Source organism: Leuresthes tenuis, unplaced genomic scaffold (assembly GCF_036924035.1).
Source record: "Leuresthes tenuis unplaced genomic scaffold, fLeuTen1.0.hap1 SCAF_23, whole genome shotgun sequence".
NCBI classification, from domain to species: domain Eukaryota; kingdom Metazoa; phylum Chordata; class Actinopteri; order Atheriniformes; family Atherinopsidae; genus Leuresthes; species Leuresthes tenuis.
This window is the reverse complement of record NW_027325377.1, coordinates 12038611-12052896: the sequence shown is the minus strand read 5'-3', so window position 1 is coordinate 12052896 and position 14286 is coordinate 12038611. Positions and strand designations below refer to the sequence as shown.

General features: G+C 41.9%; 1 non-coding gene and 2 pseudogenes across 1 annotated transcript; 2 read left to right on the top strand and 1 right to left on the bottom strand.

Annotated features, from left to right (window-relative positions):
• Positions 1-1418: 1418 nt before the first annotated feature.
• LOC140283471 (U2 spliceosomal RNA) lies at positions 1419-1595 on the top strand (annotated as a pseudogene).
• Positions 1596-7437: 5842 nt separating this feature from the next.
• On the bottom strand, positions 7438-7628 carry LOC140283282 (U2 spliceosomal RNA). Its single transcript, XR_011909992.1, has one exon. It is a non-coding gene; the product is annotated as a U2 spliceosomal RNA (small nuclear RNA).
• A 4985-nt stretch (positions 7629-12613) lies between these two features.
• Positions 12614-12790, top strand: LOC140283470 (U2 spliceosomal RNA; annotated as a pseudogene).
• The last annotated feature ends 1496 nt before the right edge of the window (positions 12791-14286 follow it).

Here is a 14286-nt window from a genome sequence, read left to right as displayed (position 1 = left end):
TGCAATGAAGACCTGCTTATCCAGTAAAGTTCAATGTCAATGTGTAATATTCAATTAGGATTTGCAAAACAGTGAAGTTAAACAATGAATGGGTCCATAGTCGGTATGAGAAGACTACAGGAATATTTACCTGGGTGTACGTTCAAACAGAGATGAGAAAATTGCGATAAATTATTGTTTGTTTGTTTGTTAGTATGTATATGAATGTTATGTGTATACACTGTGTTGAGTTGTAGTTACTCAGTAGTGTCTCAGTGAAACAACCGACGGGGGAAGCCTTGCGGTGACAACAAAAGCAGTGTTTTACTGATCAGTCAAGTTGCTCCAGTGTACTCCATACAAACTGGTTGGCTACTGAAGGGATAGAAAATGGGGAATACTTGTTTTAAAGCAAACAAGGAATTAGATGGGAAAAATACATGTTTTAACGGGACCCAGACAATATTAAATACTCAGACAGATGGGAGAAGAAGTGTAGTTTTGTAGGAAATCACAAAATTATTACATAAAATTAGTGAAATCAATTGAAGAATGCCTTTCTGAAGAGCTGTTTACCACAGATGAGCAGCTTTGCGACCAAGCACATTGTAGATCGCTTTACTGCCAAAATGATCTAGTTTAATGGATTGGTTTAGACATGCATAACAGCATTTTAAGAACAAAGAGAGAAACAAAAAGGGACAACGCTTCATGGTGGAAGGTGATGTATAAATAACTGTGTATATGATGAAGGAGAGACCATTTGAGCAGCACAGCCATTTCGCAGCACAGGGACAGCAGTCCAAGTTAAAGGATCTCCCATGTGGTATCACCTGTCACACTGTGTCAAGGCATCAAAAGAAGAAAAAATCACCAAACTCAAGGACAAAGAGACGAAGACTCCGGTGAACGAAGAGAGAGGACTTACAAACCAGAAATACAAAAGGATGCTCGATATCAAGATCCAGAAGAAGAGGCTAACAATGCCACGAACACTTACGATGCTGGGAATGATGCCAGCAATGAACAGAGAAGAAGATTCAGTGTCATCAATCTGCAACACGTGCCTCTAATGAGGGGGTGAATATAGAATCCTCAACGATTACAACGTCTCTGGGAACTGTGACAACAACAAGGTTTAAACCATTTTGATATATATTGTAACCTATTGGCTAAGGAATAGTGCTGAAAATGAGGTAAATCTAATCCACCACTGTCCTTGGTCTTCTGTAGGGTTTTTAAACTAATACGTGGTGGTTTGTTTTTCCACAGAAATTTGGAGATGCATGAATCTAGTGACTTAAACCAAGTAGCAGATGGTTTTATGGGGATCATTGAGAACAAATAGTTAACTTTTGGTAGTATCATCATTTTAATGGTTGTAACTCTCCCCATAAGTGATATAGGTAAGGACTTCCAACGAGAGAGATCGTCCTCTACTCTCTTTACTAATTGCACATAATCCATCTATACTTATCAGTTTAATATGTGATATGTCTATGAGAGGACTACATATTAAATGGATTTTTATCAATAGGAGTTGAAAAAGGAGCTTGCTCCGTTCACTCCAAGCATCGACCCGGTACTGCAGTGCCGCTGGGAACGGTGCGCTCTCCTCTGCTCTTGTGAAAAAGCTAACAGCGGTGCAGGATGGAAGTTTCTTTTAGTCTGCTGAGAAAAGAGAGTGAATGCGAAGTAGACTTTAACACGGCTCTGGGAGCGAGCCGAGTGCGGGCTAACCAGGAGAAATGCTTGAAAGAAACGCAACACCGAATGAGCGGTCAGAACAAAGCCTCAATACGGTGTTCCTGTGGTGTTTTTATAAAATGCGGTGAAAATAAAGGTGTGAATGCCCCATAGAAAACTAAAAGGTGGAGCGGAAGTGTTCGGCTGCAAGAAGGTGTGAATGTCCGACTATATTTGGTGAAAAGCAGGTGAAGCAAGGTCTGAATGCCCAACCTTACATCATCAAAAGCGAGATCAGAGGTTTTTGGCTGCAAGAAGTTTGCCAAAAGCGGGTAAGGTGCGAATGACCGACTAAATATCAACAAAAGTGGGGGCGGAGGTCTTCGGATGCAAGTGGGTGTGAATATCCCACCATACAAGTATGGTGGAGAGGAAGCTGTGAATGGCCGACCATAGTTTGCAAAAAGCGGGTGAGAAAAGGTGCGAATGTCCAACCATACATGATCGAAACAGGGTGTTTGGCTGCGACAAGGTGTGAATGTCCACCCATAATTAATGAAAAGCGGGCAACAAGTAGGTTCGAATGCCATACCATACATCATCAAAAGCAGGAGTGGATGTGTTCGGCTACAAGAAGGTTTGAATGTCCGAGCATAGTTTGTAAAAAGCGGGTAAGAAAAGGTTCGAATGCCCGAACATACACCATCAAAAGAGGGAGCGGAGGTGTACCGCTGTAAGACGGTGTGAATGTCCGACCATAGTTGGTAAAAAGTGGGTATGAAAAGGTGCGAATGCCCAAATTCGGCTGCAAAAAACTGTGTTCGGCTGCAAAAAGGTGTGAATGTTCGACTAAAGTTTGTAAAAAGCGGGTAAGACAAGGTGCGAATGCCTGACAATGTATGATCAAAAGCGGGAGCGGAGGTGTTCAGCTGCAAGAAGGTCTAAATGTCCATAATTAATTGCTAGAAAACATGAAAGAAAATTTTCGAAAATCAATCCGCACATGATCATAAGTGGGAGAGGAGGTGTTCAGCTGCAAGAAGGTGTGAATGTCCTACCATAGTTGCTGAAAAATGTGTTAGAAACGGTAAGAATGCCGGACCATACATCATCAAAAGCTAGAGAGGTGGTGTTCGGCTGCAAGTAGGTGTGAATGTCTGACTAAAGTTCAAATATATTAACAAAAGCGGGAGGAGAGGTCTTCGGATGAGTGGTTGAGAATTTCCAACCATAATCTATAAAATGCGGTGAAAAAAAAGGTGTGATAGAAACCTAAAAGGTGGAGCGGAAGTGTTCGGCTGCAAGAAGGTGTGAATGTCCATCTATAGTTGGTGAAAAGCAGGAAAAGCAAGGTCTGAATGCCCAATCTTACATCATCAAAAGCGAGATCAGAGGTGTTTGGCGGCAAGAAAACGGGTAAGGTGTGAATGACCGACTAAATATCAACAAAAGTGGGGGCGGAGATCTTCGGATGCAAGTGGGTGTGAATATCCCACCATACAAGTATGGTGGAGAGGAAGCTGTGAATGGCCGACCATAGTTTGCAAAAAGCGGGTGAGAAAAGGTGCGAATTATGATCTGACATTCACACCTGCTTTTGATGATGTATGGTTGGGCATTCGCACCTTTTTTTTACCCATTTTTGAGGAATTATGGGTGGACATTCACACCTTCTTGCAGCTAAACACCTCCGCTCCCACTTATGACCATGTGCGGTTTGATATTCGAAAATTTTCTTTCATGTTTTCTAGCAATTATTGATGGACATTCAGACCTTCTTGCAGCTGAACCCCTCTGCTCCCGCTTTTGATGGTGTATAGTCGGGCTTTCAAGCCTTTTCTTCCCCGGTTTTTACGAATTATGGTTGGACATTCAGACCTTCTTTTAGCCGAAAACCTCCGCTCCCTCTTTTGATCATACATTGTCGGGCATTCGCACCTTTTCTTACCCGCTTTTTACAAAACATGGTCGGACTTTCACACCTTCTTGTAGCCGAACACATTCGCTCCCGCTATTGATTGTGTGCAGTCGGGTATTTTAACCTTTTCTTACCCACTTTTTACCAACTACGGTCGGACATTCACACCTTCTTATGGCGGAACACCTCCGCTCCCTCTTTTGATGGTGTATGTTTGGGCATTCGAACCTTTTCTTACCCGCTTTTTACAAACTATGGTCGGACATTCAAACCTTCTTGTAGCCGAACACATCCAGTTCTGCTTTTGAGGATTTATGGTCGGACTTTCACACCTTTTAGTAGCCAAACAACTCCGCTCCCGCTATTGATTGTGTACAGTCGGGTATTTTAACCTTTTCTTACCCGCTTTTTACCAATTATGGTCGGACATTCACACCGTCTTACAGCGGAACACCTCCGCTCGCTGTTTTGATCATTTATGGTCTGGCAATACTACCTTTTCTTACCCGTTTTTGAGTAATTATGGCTTGACATTCACAGCTTCTTGCATCCGAACACCTCTTCTCTGCTTTTGATGATGAATAGTCCGGCATTCTTACCTTTTCTAACACATTTTTCAGTAATTATTGTCGGTCATTCACACCTTTCTCATCAGCTTTTTGCAAATTATGATCTGACATTCACACCTACTTGCAACCGAACACCTCGGCTTCCGTTTTTGATGGTGTATATTTTGGCATTCGAACCTTTTCTTACCCACTTTTTACAAACTATGCTCGGACATTCACACCTTCTTGCAGCGAAACCCCTCCGCTCCCTCTTTTGATTGTGTATGTTTGGGCATTCGAACCTTTTCTTACCCGCTTTTTACAAACTATGGTCGGACATTCAAACCTTCTTGTAGCAGAACACATCCACTTCTTCTTTTGATGATGTATGGTTGGGCATTCGCACCTTTTCTTACCCATTTTTCAGGAATTATGGGTGGACATTCACACCTATTTGCAGTCGAACAGCTCTGCTCCCACTTTTGACTATGTTTGGTTGGATATTCGAACCTTTTCTTAACTGCTTTTTACAAACTTTTGTCGGACGTTCACACCTTCTTGCAGCCGAACACCTCCGTTTCCGCTTTTGATGGTATATATTCGGGCATTCGAACCTTTTCTTACCCGCTTTTTACCAACTATGGTCGGACATTCGCACCATCTTACAGCGGAACACCTCCGCTCCCTCTTTTGATGGTGTATTTTCGGGCATTCGCACCTTTTCTTACCCGCTTTTTACAAACTATGGTTGGACATTCAAACCTTCTTGTAGCCGAAAACCTCCACTCCCTCTTTTATCATACATTGTCGGGCATTCGCACCTTTTCTTACCCGCTTTCTACAAACTATGCTCGGACATTCAAACCTTCTTGTAGCCAAACACATCCACTCCTGCTTTTGTTGATGTATGGTTGGGCATTCGAACCTACTTGTTGCCCGCTTTTCATTAATTATGGGTGGACATTCAGACCTACTTGCAGCCGAACACCTCGGCTTCCGCTTTTGATGGTGTATATTTTTGCATTCGAACCTTTTCTTACCCGCTTTTTACAAACCATGGTCGGACTTTCACACCTTCTTTTAGCCGAACAACTCCGCTCCCCGCTATTGATTGTGTAGAGTCGGGTATTTTAACCTTTTCTTACCCGCTTTTTACCAACTATGGTTGGACATTCACACCTTCTTACAGCGGAACACCTCCGCTCCCTCTTTTGATGGTGTATGTTCGGGCATTCGAACCTTTTCTTACCCACTTTTTACAAACTATGCTCGGACATTCACACCTTCTTGCAGCGAAACACCTCCGCTCCCTCTTTTGATTGTGTATGTTCGGGCATTCAAACCTTTTCTTACCCGCCTTTTACAAACTATGGTCGGACTTTCAAACCTTCTTGTGGCCGAACACATCCACTTCTGCTTTTGATGATGTATAGTTGGGCATTCACACCTTTTCTTACCCATTTTTCAGTAATTATTGGTGGACATTCAGACCTTCTTGCAGCTGAACACCTCTGCTCCCGCTTTTGATGGTGTATAGTCGGGCTTTCGAGGCTTTTCTTCAACGGTGTTTACAAATTATGGTTGGAAATTCAGACCTTGCAGCCGAACACCTCCGCTCCCTCTTTTGATCATACATTGTCGGACATTCGCACCTTGTCTTACCCGCGTTTTACAAACCATGGTCGGACATTCACAGCTTCCTCTCCACCATACTTGTATGGTGGGATATTCACACCCACTTGCATCCGAAGACCTCCGCCCCCACTTTTGTTGATATTTAGTCGGTCATTCACACCTTACCCGTTTTCTTGCAGCCAAACACCTCTGATCTCGCTTTTGATGATGTAAGATTGGGCATTCAGACCATGCTTTTCCTGCTTTTCACCAACTATAGACGGACATTCACACCTTCTTGCAGCCGAACACTTCCGCTCCACCTTTTAGGTTTCTATCACACCTTTTTTTTCACCGCATTTTATAGATTATGGTTGGAAATTCTCAACCACTCATCCGAAGACCTCTCCTCCCGCTTTTGTTAATATATTTGAACTTTAGTCAGACATTCACACCTACTTGCAGCCGAACACCACCTCTCTAGCTTTTGATGATGTATGGTCCGGCATTCCTACCGTTTCTAACACATTTTTCAGCAATTATGGTAGGACATTCACACCTTCTTGCAGCTGAACACCTCCTCTCCCACTTATGATCATATGCAGATTGATTTTCGAAAATTTTCTTTCATGTTTTCTAGCAATTAATGATGGACATTTAGACCTTCTTGCAGCTGAATACCTCCGCTCCCGCTTTTGATCATACATTGTCAGGCATTCGAACCTTGTCTTACAAACTTTAGTCAAACATTCACACCTTTTTGCAGCCGAACACAGTTTTTTTCAGCCGATTTTGGGCATTCGAACCTTTTCATACCCACTTTTTACCAACTATGGTCGGACATTCAAACCTTCTTGTAGCCGAACACATCCAGTCCTGCTTTTGATGATGTATGTTCAGGCATTCGAACCTTTTCTTACCCGCTTTTTACAAACTATGCTCGGACATTCAAACCTTCTTGTAGCCGAACACATCCACTCCTGCTTTTGATGATGTATGGTTGGGCATTCGAACCTACTTGTTGCCCGCTTTTCATTAATTATGGGTGGACATTCACACCTTGTCGCAGCCAAACACCTCCGCTCCCTGTTTTGATCATGTATGGTTGGACATTCGCACCTTTTCTCACCCGCTTTTTGCAAACTATGGTCGGCCATTCACAGCTTCCTCTCCACCATACTTGTATGGTGGGATATTCACACCCACTTGCATCCGAAGACCTCCGCCCCCACTTTTGTTGATATTTAGTCGGTCATTCGCACCTTACCCGCTTTTGGCAAACTTCTTGCAGCCAAAAACCTCTGATCTCGCTTTTGATGATGTAAGGTTGGGCATTCAGACCTTGCTTCACCTGCTTTTCACCAAATATAGTCGGACATTCACACCTTCTTGCAGCCGAACACTTCCGCTCCACCTTTTAGTTTTCTATGGGGCATTCACACCTTTTTTTTCACCGCATTTTATAAAAACACCACAGGAACACCGTATTGAGGCTTTGTTCTGACCGCTCATTCGGTGTCGCGTTTCTTTCAAGCAATTCTCCTGGTTAGCCCGCACTCGGCTCGCTCCCAGAACCGTGTTAAAGTCTACTTCGCATTCACTCTCTTTTCTCAGCAGACTAAAAGAAAGTTTCATCTTGGGCTCCCTGAAACTTCCATCCTGCACCGCTGTTTGCTTTTTCACAAGAGCAGAGGAGAGCGCACCGTTCCCAGGGGCACTACAGTACCGGGTCGATGCTTGGAGTGAACGGAGCAAGCTCCTTTTTCAACTCCTATTGATACAAATCCATTTAATATGTAGTCCTCGCATAGAGGACACATCAGACATTAAACTAATAAGAACAGATACTACACTTGATCTTAGCCAAAAGGCCGAGAAGCGATAACTGTCCACTGGTTCACGTCCGAGGGCCCTTCCTGGCACAATGCGCACTTGTAGCGGTGTTCTTTTTATGGCCATAGTGTCACTTTGCACCTCGGCCCACCCGCTGCACTGAGCACTCTTCAGCCCTTTTAAATGGTATAACTTTACACTACCGCACGCTCCAGCGAGCACCATTCAAGCAACAACTTTGCACTCCAGCTTCGAACATTGGCACAGTCGCAACAAGTAAGGCGACTCTACTCAGAGAAGTCACTCTGCACAGTAACAAGATTTCTTTTGCACAGACAGAAAGGGCTTCATCCGCAAAGGTAAAGCCTGCCAAAAATAGAAACAACTCATTAGTGCTGCTCAACGTTGTACTTTGCAGTAAAACAAAGAGCAAATCTAAAGATTCAGGAATCCGAGAATAAGCTTACTTCCATGAGTTCTTCACGATTTCGGATTTTGCTATAAAATGAATTCCTTCACTCAAACTAAATTAAAACTGCTAAACCGCTAATCTGTTACATGCAAGGCAGATGTCAAATTCACCGAAATAGGATCTAAGGGTATTTGGCCAATCGAGCTGTAGCAGCTTCGGTAAAAGAGTATAAGTTGAAGAGTTTGTGAATAAAGGTGTGCGCACACATAGTGAGTTGTAGGAAAATAGGCAGGGAGCAATGCCGGCTGGGGTATAGGTTCTTGTATGTTGTCTGACTGTTTGATTTGAATGTGTTGTGTAAGTGTCCTGTTGAATGTTACATGTTTGGGCTTTGACACGCTTCACTGTGGTTGTTAACTGTGTGGTGTGTCCTGAAATGTTATATGTTTGGGCTGTGTGACATGCTTAATGCTTTTCAGTAGCAACCCACTTATTCATATATAGCAACTGACAACATAAGAAGTCCGGACATACTTTGATAGTAGTTGTAGAAGTATCCTTATTGATAATAGATAAACTAATTCATAGTGATAGAACAGTAGATGAACAGGTGCCTGCACATGTCTCATGAAAATAAAATGGGTGTATGATTGCTGACGGCAGAGCAATACTGCCAAACTTATGAGTTCTTGTGGCAAACTTGATTCAGTGTCTTGACGTGTATACGCTGTTTCGCTGACTTGTCACAAGAAACAAAGTGTGTTTGATAAGATCCGACCATTTTATTACGGGAGGATCAGTATGTATGGATTCTGATGTGACTGATAAACTCATTCGTATCTTAAGCATAATCTAATACGTGAGACAACGCCCTGGCACACAATCAAAAAAAAAAAAAGAGAGAGCGGTTTTGTGTCCCCACAGTCCATAATGTAGAAAAGAGAGAAAAAAGCCTTTCTGATTTGTTGTGTGTGCTCACAGTGCAGAGTGTAGAGAAAAGAGAGAAAAGAAAGCCGTTTTGGTGTCACGGGTGTTGTGACTTACACACACACATTTCTGAATTGAGAAAGGAAATTATTTTAGAGGAAGCACTAGAGTTTAGATCCCACATTTGTTGATAGGCATTCATTTAATTTTTCTTTTAATCAGTTTTAAAGTGAATACTAACTGAGAAATGAAAAAGGTGAAGAGTTTAGAAGCTTGGTTCAAGAGCAAAACTTGGTTTATGATCAGCTGAGTCTCTAAACAGAACAGCAAAGGGCTTCATCAAACATTTAAAAAAGATTCAGATTGTTAGAATATCCAGAATTTATAGGAATGGTGGTGATTACTCTTATTTTCTAGAATGGAAATAACTGCACCATGTCTGTTTTATGAATTTAAGGGGCTAAAAAGTTTTGTTCTCGTTTTTCTATGATTAACCGAATGTATGTGAGAGTCCAAACAGACAGAAGGGTTACGGCCGAGCGCTGGACCTTCCAAAAAAGATGAGACAGGCTGGACCCGTGCCATACTAGTTAAGGCCTGCCTGTGGATTACAGGTTCTTTAAACTCTCACACACACAAACTCACACACGTTCGCACACATACACCCATACACACACACATTCTTGAACTTGCTGCAAGATTAAACCTTTGCATTAACTGACTCCAGCAACTCTGAGTCTCATTGAGAGACTTTTCTCAACAATTGGGTCCTCAAACCAGATCTCAACGTTTTTTCCGCTGTCCAGGGTCGGAGCTGAAACCGTGCACGGGGGAGTCCAGTACTCCTAATGAAAGACCCCCTGCTGAATTGCGGTAATTAGGGGCCAGTGTCCACTGAAAGGGGAAAAAGGGACGAGATCGTACTTTTGAATCAATGGCCAGAAGCCATTGGCAGTGCAGGCATCAACAATAATGGTGTTATTTCACCCATTAACACTTAAGGTACCTCATGCAGTGGCTGTGATATGGTTACTTAACAAAATATCTTTACCAGACATCTCTCCTACATAACAGTTCTTCTTTCACAGCCACACCTTGTTGTCGAGAGATGTGCTACACTTAATCCATCCACACTGCTACCTACCCCACAGATGGAAAGCCTCATGATTGCATGTCAGAAATAACCATCAGTGTTTTACCCAGGCCAGACTTAACTGATATACATTATGAAAATGCAGAAATAACTATATTTATTCAACAGATCAAGGAAAAAAACCCTGATGGCACAAATGCTACAGGATTTGCAGTAGTAACAGAAACTGAAGTTTTCTTAAAACAACCACTACCAAAAAATTACTCTGTTCAAGCAGTCGAATTGGTAGCTTTAACTGAAGCTTGTAAATTAAATAACAAAAAGGTTGTTAACGTTTACACTGACAGTCAGTATGCCTTCTCAACTGTACATGTGTTAACACAGCATTGGAAAAACAGATATGTTGACATCCACAGCTAAATGTATAAACTACAAATATTTTAGCATTATTAGATGTTATTCAATTGCCATCTACAATAGACTCGTATGAATGACCGGAAGGAAAACCATACTGCCAAAGAATTTGTTTAAATATGCTGCAGTATTGAGCCACGGACCATGTCATGTCTCAACAGGAGGGATGGAAGCAATAATGAACCAGGTTTTTACAGCATATGGTTTTACTAATTATTAAAAACATTTTTTTAGAATAAATAAATGAATAAAGTTTTGTCTAGCAGGTCAAATATGTGCAAAATACATTCCACAGGGCAATCTAAGACCAAAACGAAGATAATTCCCTAAGCCAGTGTATCTTTTTCAACATATTTGTTTGGATTTCATTATTTCATTATTTTGTAGATTTCATTGAACTAAATTAATGTTAAGGGAAACGATTCTGCTCAGTGACAACAGAGGTTTTTACCAAATGGTCTGAAATATTTCCATGTGCACAAGCAGATGCACTCTCAGTAGCAAAATCACGCGTAAAATAACTCATTTCTAGATTTGAAATTCCTGAAAAGATCTTCAGTGATAATTTGACACACTTTGTAAACAATGTCATCTCACTGATGGCAAAGAACTTAAAATAGACCTTAGAAACCACTGTGATATAGAAGGTTTCGCTAACACATTGGAATTGTTTTACTATTTACATATGCATGTGCAGTGAAGAATTGCTTGCTGCTGATAAATGCAAAGAAGAACAGCTTACACATAAATGCTCACATATAGGCTGCTGAATGCAATGAAGACCTGCTTATCCAGTAAAGTTCAATGTCAATGTGTAATATTCAATTAGGATTTGCAAAACAGTGAAGTTAAACAATGAATGGGTCCATAGTCGGTATGAGAAGACTACAGGAATATTTACCTGGGTGTACGTTCAAACAGAGATGAGAAAATTGCGATAAATTATTGTTTGTTTGTTTGTTAGTATGTATATGAATGTTATGTGTATACACTGTGTTGAGTTGTAGTTACTCAGTAGTGTCTCAGTGAAACAACCGACGGGGGAAGCCTTGCGGTGACAACAAAAGCAGTGTTTTACTGATCAGTCAAGTTGCTCCAGTGTACTCCATACAAACTGGTTGGCTACTGAAGGGATAGAAAATGGGGAATACTTGTTTTAAAGCAAACAAGGAATTAGATGGGAAAAATACATGTTTTAACGGGACCCAGACAATATTAAATACTCAGACAGATGGGAGAAGAAGTGTAGTTTTGTAGGAAATCACAAAATTATTACATAAAATTAGTGAAATCAATTGAAGAATGCCTTTCTGAAGAGCTGTTTACCACAGATGAGCAGCTTTGCGACCAAGCACATTGTAGATCGCTTTACTGCCAAAATGATCTAGTTTAATGGATTGGTTTAGACATGCATAACAGCATTTTAAGAACAAAGAGAGAAACAAAAAGGGACAACGCTTCATGGTGGAAGGTGATGTATAAATAACTGTGTATATGATGAAGGAGAGACCATTTGAGCAGCACAGCCATTTCGCAGCACAGGGACAGCAGTCCAAGTTAAAGGATCTCCCATGTGGTATCACCTGTCACACTGTGTCAAGGCATCAAAAGAAGAAAAAATCACCAAACTCAAGGACAAAGAGACGAAGACTCCGGTGAACGAAGAGAGAGGACTTACAAACCAGAAATACAAAAGGATGCTCGATATCAAGATCCAGAAGAAGAGGCTAACAATGCCACGAACACTTACGATGCTGGGAATGATGCCAGCAATGAACAGAGAAGAAGATTCAGTGTCATCAATCTGCAACACGTGCCTCTAATGAGGGGGTGAATATAGAATCCTCAACGATTACAACGTCTCTGGGAACTGTGACAACAACAAGGTTTAAACCATTTTGATATATATTGTAACCTATTGGCTAAGGAATAGTGCTGAAAATGAGGTAAATCTAATCCACCACTGTCCTTGGTCTTCTGTAGGGTTTTTAAACTAATACGTGGTGGTTTGTTTTTCCACAGAAATTTGGAGATGCATGAATCTAGTGACTTAAACCAAGTAGCAGATGGTTTTATGGGGATCATTGAGAACAAATAGTTAACTTTTGGTAGTATCATCATTTTAATGGTTGTAACTCTCCCCATAAGTGATATAGGTAAGGACTTCCAACGAGAGAGATCGTCCTCTACTCTCTTTACTAATTGCACATAATCCATCTATACTTATCAGTTTAATATGTGATATGTCTATGAGAGGACTACATATTAAATGGATTTTTATCAATAGGAGTTGAAAAAGGAGCTTGCTCCGTTCACTCCAAGCATCGACCCGGTACTGCAGTGCCGCTGGGAACGGTGCGCTCTCCTCTGCTCTTGTGAAAAAGCTAACAGCGGTGCAGGATGGAAGTTTCTTTTAGTCTGCTGAGAAAAGAGAGTGAATGCGAAGTAGACTTTAACACGGCTCTGGGAGCGAGCCGAGTGCGGGCTAACCAGGAGAAATGCTTGAAAGAAACGCAACACCGAATGAGCGGTCAGAACAAAGCCTCAATACGGTGTTCCTGTGGTGTTTTTATAAAATGCGGTGAAAATAAAGGTGTGAATGCCCCATAGAAAACTAAAAGGTGGAGCGGAAGTGTTCGGCTGCAAGAAGGTGTGAATGTCCGACTATATTTGGTGAAAAGCAGGTGAAGCAAGGTCTGAATGCCCAACCTTACATCATCAAAAGCGAGATCAGAGGTTTTTGGCTGCAAGAAGTTTGCCAAAAGCGGGTAAGGTGCGAATGACCGACTAAATATCAACAAAAGTGGGGGCGGAGGTCTTCGGATGCAAGTGGGTGTGAATATCCCACCATACAAGTATGGTGGAGAGGAAGCTGTGAATGGCCGACCATAGTTTGCAAAAAGCGGGTGAGAAAAGGTGCGAATGTCCAACCATACATGATCGAAACAGGGTGTTTGGCTGCGACAAGGTGTGAATGTCCACCCATAATTAATGAAAAGCGGGCAACAAGTAGGTTCGAATGCCATACCATACATCATCAAAAGCAGGAGTGGATGTGTTCGGCTACAAGAAGGTTTGAATGTCCGAGCATAGTTTGTAAAAAGCGGGTAAGAAAAGGTTCGAATGCCCGAACATACACCATCAAAAGAGGGAGCGGAGGTGTACCGCTGTAAGACGGTGTGAATGTCCGACCATAGTTGGTAAAAAGTGGGTATGAAAAGGTGCGAATGCCCAAATTCGGCTGCAAAAAACTGTGTTCGGCTGCAAAAAGGTGTGAATGTTCGACTAAAGTTTGTAAAAAGCGGGTAAGACAAGGTGCGAATGCCTGACAATGTATGATCAAAAGCGGGAGCGGAGGTGTTCAGCTGCAAGAAGGTCTAAATGTCCATAATTAATTGCTAGAAAACATGAAAGAAAATTTTCGAAAATCAATCCGCACATGATCATAAGTGGGAGAGGAGGTGTTCAGCTGCAAGAAGGTGTGAATGTCCTACCATAGTTGCTGAAAAATGTGTTAGAAACGGTAAGAATGCCGGACCATACATCATCAAAAGCTAGAGAGGTGGTGTTCGGCTGCAAGTAGGTGTGAATGTCTGACTAAAGTTCAAATATATTAACAAAAGCGGGAGGAGAGGTCTTCGGATGAGTGGTTGAGAATTTCCAACCATAATCTATAAAATGCGGTGAAAAAAAAGGTGTGATAGAAACCTAAAAGGTGGAGCGGAAGTGTTCGGCTGCAAGAAGGTGTGAATGTCCATCTATAGTTGGTGAAAAGCAGGAAAAGCAAGGTCTGAATGCCCAATCTTACATCATCAAAAGCGAGATCAGAGGTGTTTGGCGGCAAGAAAACGGGTAAGGTGTG